We start from the raw sequence: 10,267 nt of genomic DNA on the forward strand, positions 1-10,267 counted from the left end.
TGGTAATGTGTCTGTTCGTGAAGTGTCAGATGATCATTGTAGATACTTCAGATGATAAACATTATATTGAAAGAATATACGGGTATGGGATCCATTATTCGTAAACCAGTTATCCAGAAAGCTCTGAATTGCAGGAAAGTCATCTCTCATAGACTCAATTTTAATCAAATACAGTTTTTCTAAAAATTATTTCCTTTTCCTCTTTAATAGTAAAATGGTACCTTTTACTTGATCCCAACTAAGAGGTTTAATTCTTATTGGGGTAAAAACAACCCTATTGGGTTTATTTAATATTTAAATTATTATTTAGTGGACTTAAGGTATAGATATCCGAATTATGGAAAGATCCCTTCTCGGGAACCACCAAGCCTCTCACTACTACATTTACACAAGGCATTATCTAGAATACACTTTGGTGAAAATAATCTCCCAGAGACAGTTGGCAAAAGGCTGGTATTCAACTGTGTGCTGCTCAGAAGTTGAGGAAAATACCTAATGAAGTGACCAGTCTGATGTCAAAGACCCATTGCAAACAGATCATAGAAATGTTGTATCCTAGACAAGATTTTTTTTCTACTAGACAACAGCTGCACTCCTTAGACTCCATTAACTTTCACCTATAAATTCCTTTTCAGTTTTTCTTACGAGCATCAGTAGTGGATATTAACTAAAGGGCTTATTTGCTAGTGGTGAAGCAGGGTTCTGCTATGCCTTGTAAGTCATTAAAAGGTGGAGAATAGCAAGCAAGCAAGGCATTGTATGAATTGCAGTCTTGGCTGAAGGGGAGCCGATTTCCAATAAATTGTTTCTGTAGTGTAGCAAAACTAGATGGCAATATATACTGGGCAACAAAGGTAAAACATTTAAGCCAGAGTAGTATTTTGTTAAAAGGTGGCAGTTTAATTCAGTGGCATAACTACCATACAGCAGGGGTCTAGAGAGTTGCAGGGCCTGCTGTTTTGTTCCCTCTCCCGAGCCCCTACCACCACTTTAGCTTTGCCTGCCGTAAACAAGCAAGTTGGGATTGACAGGGAGGAAGATTGCACGAGCCAAATGATACAAGTCAGGTCAAGGGGCCCCTCTCTCATTTATATTTTGCCAGGAAGAGTATGTTTTGTTTTTCATGTAAAACATAAAACAAAAATGAACATTGCAGTTACATATTCAGGTCAGTAGATGACAGCGCTATAAAAATTGGCAGAAGTTACAAAAAAACATGATTTTAAGAAAAAACCTGGAATAAGTCTTCAATATTAGGGTTGTTTTATGGAGCTTATCGTTGGTTATTAACCCCACTAGCAGCAAAGAAAGCCTTGCTATGTGAGTTGTCAAATGACTGATGGAACAGCATTTAAATTTACTAACTGAAGTGTCCAAGATCTAGATACAATGAAATCAGATTTAGAGAAGAAAAGCCAGGGGCACTTTGCCAATGGGCTGGTTGTTCCTATTCTATAATTTAATACAAACTCAATTGTTTATAACCCTTGCACCTAATCTTGACTTTTGATGAAATTTTCTTCATGAAGTACTGACTGCTAAATAGTGCACTTTATTTACCGCCTTATTTATTACGTTTTCTTTAATGAATAGAGAGTGAACACCAAGAATTAGCTGTGGTTCATATTGATGGCCAAATCTACAAATATTCACTTGACCCTTTAAAGTGATACTGATGCTTAAAAACGACAATTATGAATGTACAATAAAAGTTACCTATAGGTCATATTGATCGTTTTTTGTAAATAATTTTTAGTTCACGTTCCTAAACCTGACTGTCCCATGTCGCAAATTCCTGCCCGCATGCGCAGAAGCGCTGAGAAGCGTGAAGAGAAAAGGGACCCGGACTTGGGGTAGCAGACCCTCCCAGCTTTGCGCCCTAGGCACGTGCCTACTCTGCCTACCCCTAGTTCCGGCCCTGCTATGATAGATGTAAAAATGGGTTAATTTCTGGTGTACTTATCTCTTTAAGGGGTCTGCCAAGTGAATTGTGCAGCATCAGTATCCAGATTACCCTATTTTAAAGGGAAAGGAAACCTAGTTGGCGCAAAAACCCTCCCCCCCCTCCCGTGTGTTGCCCACCCTCCCTCCTCCCCCTGGCCTACCCGTCCCGCTGGCAAATGCCCCTAACTTGTTACTTACCCTTCTGCGCAGGTCCAGTCCAGGGAGTTCACAGACAACATCTTCCACGCTACCTTCTTCCTGCTTTGACCGGCGCATGCGCAGTAGGAGCATTTCGCCGGTACGATCTAATTCGCATGCGCCAAAAGTACATTGTGATTTTTGGCGCATGCGCAGTAGATCCGTACCGGCGCAATGCTCCTACTGCGCATGCGCAAAACGCCGTTCAAAGCAGGAAGAAGATCGTGTGGAAGAAGATGTCATCTACGAACTCCCTGGACTGGACCTGCGCATACGGGTAAATAAGTTAGGGGCATTTTCCCAGCGGACGGGTAGGCCAGGAGGGAGGGTGGGCAACACACGGGAGGGGGAGGGTTTTTGCGCCAACTAGGTTTCCTTCCCCTTTAAGCATCTCATAGAACAGTGCTGTCTAACTAGTGTAGCACAGTATGAACTGTTCATCTTAGTGCTGATATGTTTCTCGGTCTCCTGCTGTATTCTGCCTGCCCTATGCTCCCAGTGTGTCTTACTCTGCCTGCCCTATGCTCATTGTGTGTGCCATACTCTGTCCTATGCTCTGTGTGGGTGGGTTTTTTTAGCATTTAGAAATACTTGTTTAGGGTCCCCAAGGTGTTTAATCAAGTGCTGGGGGGGGGGGTGTTATCTACAGGGGAGGAGGAGGCATATGAATTTAAGGACATGCCTTAATATGACGTAATAAACTTGTTTCACAAATAAATGATGAGTGATATCCCTGCAGTGAACACCAACGGTTTGTTTTTTTGGTGTGCTATCACCATTAATGTGGTCTTAAAAGAAAAAGCATCTGCTGCTTATAGGTTCACCAACAATACTTAAAGGAGAAGGAAAGCTACAGAGGCATTTTATTGCCAATAGATTAGCTGCAATAGTGCAAGCTAGAATGCTATATTTATTCTGTAGAATGCTTTACCATACCTGAGTAAAAAGCTCTAGAAACTCTCTGTTTGTTTAGGATAGGAGCTACAGTATTAACATGGTGTGACATCACTTCCTGCCTGAGTCTCTCCCTGCTCTGGGCTCAGATTACAGTAGAGAAGGGAGGGGAGTGGGGAAGAGGAGCAAACTGAGCATGCTCTTGCCCAGGGCAATGAGGTTTAAGCTGAAGGCAGGAAGTCTGATACAGAAGCCCATGTGTACACAATACAAGGAAAGAAATGCAGTGTTTCTTTTGACAGGGGACTCAGAGCAGCACTACTTTGGGGGTTTACTGGTATATTTAGATGGACCTTTCTGATAAGGCTTACTTAGTTTTAACCTTTTCTTCTCCTTTAAGTATGGCAATGGTCTCAAAGGAGCTTCTTTTCTGTTCGTTTTTTTCCCTAATACTTTGCTACTTTCATCATATATCCTCCTTTTAAGATGTCTTCTCTGTCTACATCTCAGAAGGTATAATTTATCTAATAGATAATCATAGAGAAGAACCTACTCTAGATTCACCCTCCACACCTTGCACAGCTGTTGCTCCCAGCCATCTGATGCCTTTTACATCTGTCTGGTGCTCTGTTACCCCAACTGTAAACACAATCCAAGGTGGCACTCTGGTGAATATAGGTACAGTCGTTTATACAGCAAGCTGCTAGAAACACATGGCTTAATGTATTTCTGATGCATTGCCCTTAATCATATGCTCCTATGATTAAATATGACATTGTTTTACTAGGAAAGTTTATTGTATGATAGCGCCTCTAACAAGGGATTCATTATGCAGGTATATCTGTGTCAACTAATGTCTCAGCAGCAAGGCCAAATTACTGAGTAATTTATAGTGACAAATGTCATTGCCAAAGTTAGGCATCTCTCAAATAGTCTTTAACATTCCTGATAAACAAAAGCCTCACGTTCTCTTAGTTGGGAGGACTGAACAAACTAGTCTAGGCAACTGTTTACAATCCTGCTCCTGCTGGAAGAGTGTGGTCAAGTAGTAAAATTCAGAAAACCTGAGCTACTCTGGGAAGGTCTGTTCCCAAAGCAATACTGGTTGGCATCACGAGTACTCCTACATCAGCACACATAAGCTCTCATAGAATGCTTTCATGTGGGGTTGTTCTTGATAATAATTTCCTTTATTCTGTGAAAGAATGTTTTATATGCAGTGAGAACTGTGAAGATGTGGAATTCTTTTCCTGAATCAGTCGTACAGGCTGATACATTAGATAGCTTCAATAATGGATTGGATAGCTTTTTAGCAAGTAAGGGAATACGGGGTTATTAGAAATAGCTTATAGTACCAGTTGATCCAGGGACTGGTCCAATTGCTATCTTGGATGCCCTTAGGCTTCAGAAGGGTTTTTTTTTACATTCCTGTGGATCAGCTAGCAGTTAGGCAGCTTTTATTTCAACCTATCTTACTATGTTATTATAAGTAAATTTAGGCTTATCCTGCAAAGAGTTACTATTTTAATATCCTTTGGAACAGGGTTACGATATGAGACAGTGACAAATATTCTACAACGACTGGATAAGTTATATTGATAGCACCACTCTGATATATTGGCTTACAGTGTAGAGATTGCAGAGGTTGCCACTGCTATTGGTTTCTGAGTCTACAAAGGCCAATATTTGATAGGTTATTAGGTTAAAAATGAAACATTTTATAAATTGTGTAGAGAAAAATAAGTGGAAAAAACTAAATTTATATTGTTCGTTTAAAGGACATGGAAAGCCATATTCACTAGAGACTTGTCAATTTTTAAGGAACCCTCCATAGTGATTACTGTATATAGTATATATAGTGACTGATACTTCTCTTTGGTGGAAAAAAAACATCCTGTCCAGGTTACTTTTTATGTGAATGTTTGTGCTACCATAATGAATTCCTTAGAGGTTCAAAGGGCTGCACATGTTGTTCCAGTGCATCTGTTTTGGTCGGTCTGGGACTGGCACATTCACAGTATAGTATTATGTCTAACTATGCATATACTTTTCCTGGATTACTGTATGGAATCCCTGGGAATTGAAGATGGTGGTGCTCACATAGGCTGCTCTGTTTTTTAGCAAAGAGGGACACCAGCTTATAGTTCAAGGTTAGAGATACCGGGAAAAAAACCTGGTGGGCCCCTGCCCTCATGGACCCCTCTGGGCCAGACCCTTCTCCCAATCTCCTGGTCCTAAAATAAAAACAATTTGCGGCTCCGTGTGTGCATGCGCGCTGTGCGGCTTCATGCACGCTTGTGCAGCGTCACGATAGGGGGGCCTGGGAGTCCAGAGGGGGGCCCTGGAGAGCAAGTCCCGGTGGGCCCCGGGCCCCCCAATCCGACCCTGACTGTGGTCACATACTCAAGGCAAGAGAGGGAAGATCAGCATGGAGCTTCAGAAACAGAAGTCACAGATGAGAACACTAGCATTTAAAGGAAAACTATACCCCCCAAACAATGTAGGTCTCTATAAAAAGATATTGCATAAAACAGCTCATATGTAAAATCCTGCTTCATGTAAACAAACCATTTTCATAATAATATACTTTTCTAGTAGTATGTGCCATTGGGTAATCATAAATAGAAAATTGCCATTTTAAAAAATAAGGGCCGCCCCCTGGGATTGTAGGATTCACTGTACTCACAAACATACCAACGAACCATACATGCTAGGTCACATGAGCCAATTAACAGACAGAGTTGTGTCTTTTGCTTCCACACTTCTTCCTGTTACAGTTAGAGTTGTAGTATTTCTGGTCAGGTGATCTCTGAGACAGCACAGAGACCATCACGAAATGGTGGCTCAAGGCAAAAGATGTAAAAGGGCAATATTTACTTAAATATATATTCCAGTTTGGTAAGATTCTTTAATATGCCACTTAATATGATATGAACTATCTGTTGCTTAAGTGTTCATTTTGGGGGTATAGTTTTCCTTTAATAGGGCTATTCAGTGTTTAATTTATTTCAAAGTAGGCCTACACATACACACTGCAATTCTGTTGTATTCTGTTGTTGTAACCATTAAAATTAAAAAAAGGTTAATACTTTTAGAAGTTTATAAGCTGTGTTATGTTTTGCGGCTCCAGACTATTTTTCTTTAGGGACGAGGGGGGCAAAATGGCTTTTGATAGTAAAGGTTGCCGACCCCTGCCTTATACGCATAGCAACGTATTGGCCAATTCTGCAAAAATTGGAACAATTGTCCATGTTGGAAAACGAAGCGCAGTGTCTCACCCCAGCTATCTGTTGGGCAGGGGGAACAATTTTTTGACAATAGTTGCCCTTTATAACAATTGCTTTTCATGACACTAGGTGGAGTATGCAGCAGAAACATTTTTGAAAACTGCATCACAGAAGTCTAAATCAGGAGTTTCTTGCAATTAAATACTCCTAAGGGCTTTTATAGAAGGGTTTTTTTCTGTATGTTTGACTCAGAGCCAGGCCAAGCCGGGCAGGCGCCCTAGGCAGCCTGCCCGGCTGCTGTGCCGTCTAGTTGCGCGCTTCTGCACATGCGCGAAAAGACGCTTCAGCGCATAGACGCTTCTGCGAATTGACGAATGCGTTCGCGTACTCGCACAGATGGGCGGTCGGCAGAGAAGGGACTGGACTAGGGGTAGGAGTAAGTATGTGACTGGCGCCCCTCCACCTTTGCGCCCTAGGCACATGCCTACTCTGCCTACCCCTAGTTCCGGCCCTGGTTTGACTCATACAAGAGATCTAGGCTTCAACACACCTAAGTATATTAGTTTAATGGTTCAGTTTTTTAAATAAAATAACTGGGAGTGCCAAATGTTATGCATCCCCCAGTGATTATGCTCTGTTACCTGAGACCCTGGGCCGGTGCCCCTGTTCACTGCCCCACTAAGGTGGGCCCTCGCTTATGGGATGGAGGAAGGGATACCACTCTGGTACGGGCACACAGCATTTATTAAATAACTTAAATAACTTTGGATGCCAGTGGTTATTAAAAACAGTGGAACAATTTATTGAACAGTTGGTACATTCTCAGGATGCCAATTATTTCAGATATGCAGGGTGTGTGCTCAGTTGGTATAACAAGCAAATGGCAGGACAGTCACATGCAGAGTACTCACAAATTTTCTTTGTTCCTCCACCAACTCCCTCCGTGGTTAGTATTGCCTGCCTCATGGTCACCAACTTCCCATCCCTAGGTGAAGCCCGCAGAGGTGTATTACTCCAGGATCTATCCTAATCCTGAGCCTGACGCCTTGGTCCCTATAACGGCAGCAGAGGTGCTGCAGGCAGCGGCGGATTTCAATGACGGGCGCCCCTAGGCCGCACGGTCCGACCAGGCGGCCGCGCGATCCTAGCGCCCACCTCACCTCCCCTTCCCAGTGCGCCGGCAAAAAAACGTCGGCGCAGCTGCTTTAATTGAATGGGGACGCACACGTCCCCATAATGCGGCTGGGCGGCATGCCGCCCCTATTTTTTAGTCGCCCTAGGCCCGGGCCTATGCGGCCTTGCCGCAAATCCGGGCCCGGCTGCAGGGTACTAACCCCTCACTTAACACATCGTTGGAGCTTTAGCTGTTCACTAACTTTCCTGATCCTAACTGACACTCCTGCCTGTCAATGTCTGTCCTGACTTACTTGTCCTACACTGAGGTCTACCTCCACCTCAGGTCCTAACAGCAACACCCCACTTCTTCCAGCAAGTGTGTGCACTGGAATTTTTATAACCTCTGGGGAAATACTCCCCCTCCCCTCTGGGAAAAAGGGCCCAGCCTAGCTGGCTAACACATTCCCTGGGGGAACTAAAGGTTAGCAAAAGCTGATATTGGCTGATATTACTCACCTCTGAATTATGGTCTTTTTTTCACTTTTTTTCAATCATTTTTAAACTTTTCAAGTTTTCACAGTAATCATGTTTGCCAATTAGAGCTTAATTTGTAATCCTTTAAATACTCTGTTCATTAAACATCCGGTATGCTTGACAAAGGGGTTACGCCCCGAAACGTTGCATCCGCAATAAATGAGCAAGGGGTTTCCCTGCTAGAAGCAACCCATTCTGTGCCAGTGTTTTCTTGCTTTTCATGTGGATTTTGAGGTTGCCAAACGCCTCCTCCACTGAGCACCTGGGATTCGTTCTGATAAGAAGGCCAGGGTGTGCTATGGTAATTTCTTTTCTGACTCCCTTGGTTATTTTTTCAGTAGGTTATTCTGCAGGGATATCCTGTATCCAAATTAAACAAACAATAAATATATAGTAGAATGCAGGAAAAATCCAAGACAGAAATCTTTGACTGCAAAGTGATTTATTGGGGAAAATTGCTCCACTACATGTTTCAAGCTAGGCCCTTAACAAGTTGTTGCTGTGGAGCGTGTATACTTGTGCGCTTCCCTCCATCGTTCAACACCCAGGGGTGCATGCTTGTCCACATGTGGGGATGGGGGAGATGAATTGTCGGGTTGCCTAGGGTGCATGGCCAGCTAGGCCCGGCACTGCTAATGCAGTGGCACCCCTTCCCACCAGTGATTATGCCTTCCCTTTTCTCAGACAAGAGATTAGAGATATAGGTGGATAAATGTGTGTAGGTAAAACAAAGGTAGTTATTGATGGCATGAGTATTTGAACAGAGAGGAATTTCAAGAGAGGGCCCTCCTTTCTGTGTTATAAAGGGAATGTGAGCCACAGAAAGAGATCATGTTCTGCTAAAATGAGTAAGTAGGCAGATCGGGGTATGAATTAGGCTTTGTTTAATAGTGTCTCTACTCAGCGGCGATTCTGATTCTCTCTCGCAATAGTACAGCCGAATTTCCGGTTCAAATACCGGAAATTCGGCTCTTAAAGGTGCAGGAGCGGCTTATACCCGCCCCTGGAATCCTTTCAGGCGCTGCCGCCTGAGGCGAGCGGCTCAGCTCGCCTCATTGGCGGCGCGCCCCTGTCTCTACTAGATCCTCTGGAACCCTGGTAACATTTCCAGTATATAAAAATTTACTTTTTTCAGAAGCATTGACAAAAAGTCAATGTTTTCATACTGAAAATGTTACCAGGCATACCAGGGTACCTTAGGATCTAGTAGAGACACTATTAAACAAACATATATTCATCACTTAAGCAGTAGAGCCATGCTGACTTAAGTCTTGTAACTAGGGTAGCCACCTGGCCGGTATTTTACCAGCTGACCAGTAAAAATGATGGTTGATCCCAATGTTATTAAGAGGGAAAAAAGTTAAATATATATAGGAAGGATGGTGGTAACCCTACTTGTAACCCAGTTAATTTTAGATGTTTAACTTGTATTTTCAAAAAAGTGATTTCACTTTTTTTTTTAAACACCACTTCCTTTTGACTCCTAATGGTAACGTGATGTCACAGGTCCCAAAAATGGCTGCTCTGGTTCATAATTCCCCTCATGACGTGAGCCTAGTTACCGATGTTTTGGTCTGTTTTAAGCAGCCACCTTTCTGTTTTATGGCTCTTAACTCATGATGTGAAACACTGATGTAATTAATGGTGGCTTTACCATTCGGATAGCTAGGCATGGCACAACCAGAACAAATATAACAGAAAATGTGAAAGTGGGATTTATTTTCTTAATTCAATACACTATTAGGAAGCGGTAACTTTAGTACTAACGTTATGTAGTAATAACGCGTTGCTGGGCAAGTCCAGGGGTGCCCAAAAGGTAGATCGGGATCCAGGGGTGATCCTGGCCCCTCTGCCGCCTAGGGTTGCCACCATTTCTGGAAAAAAATACTGGCCTTCCTATATATTTATCTTTTTTCCCTATTAATAACATTGGGATCAACCATCATTTTTACTGGCCAGACCGGTAAAATACAGATCAGGTGCCCAGCTTGCTGTTACTGCTGCCCGTCTCCCCCATGCGCTCACCTTTTTGTGACGGCGGGGGTCTGGGTGGGTCCACGAGGTCAGCGGAAAGGGCCAGGGCGCTAGCGTAGAGAGCATAATTGCGATCCCTGAGCTAGAAGAGCTGGATTTCTGATTTGAAAACTGTAAATATGTCTCTTAAAGTAACAGGAATAGCTTTTTTGCCGCCCCGGTACCTAGTGAGAGTTTCTCAACTAGCGTCATTGGCGCAGCGCCCCTGTGGGGATCTACCAGTGGACCTTTAGCTGGTGATCAGTAGATCTCAAGACACTGTCAACAAACAGCTTGACTAAATTATCCTTCCTTCTATTTTATGTTTTCATTCAGATAAT

Source organism: Xenopus laevis, chromosome 3L (assembly GCF_017654675.1).
Source record: "Xenopus laevis strain J_2021 chromosome 3L, Xenopus_laevis_v10.1, whole genome shotgun sequence".
NCBI lineage: Eukaryota > Metazoa > Chordata > Amphibia > Anura > Pipidae > Xenopus > Xenopus laevis.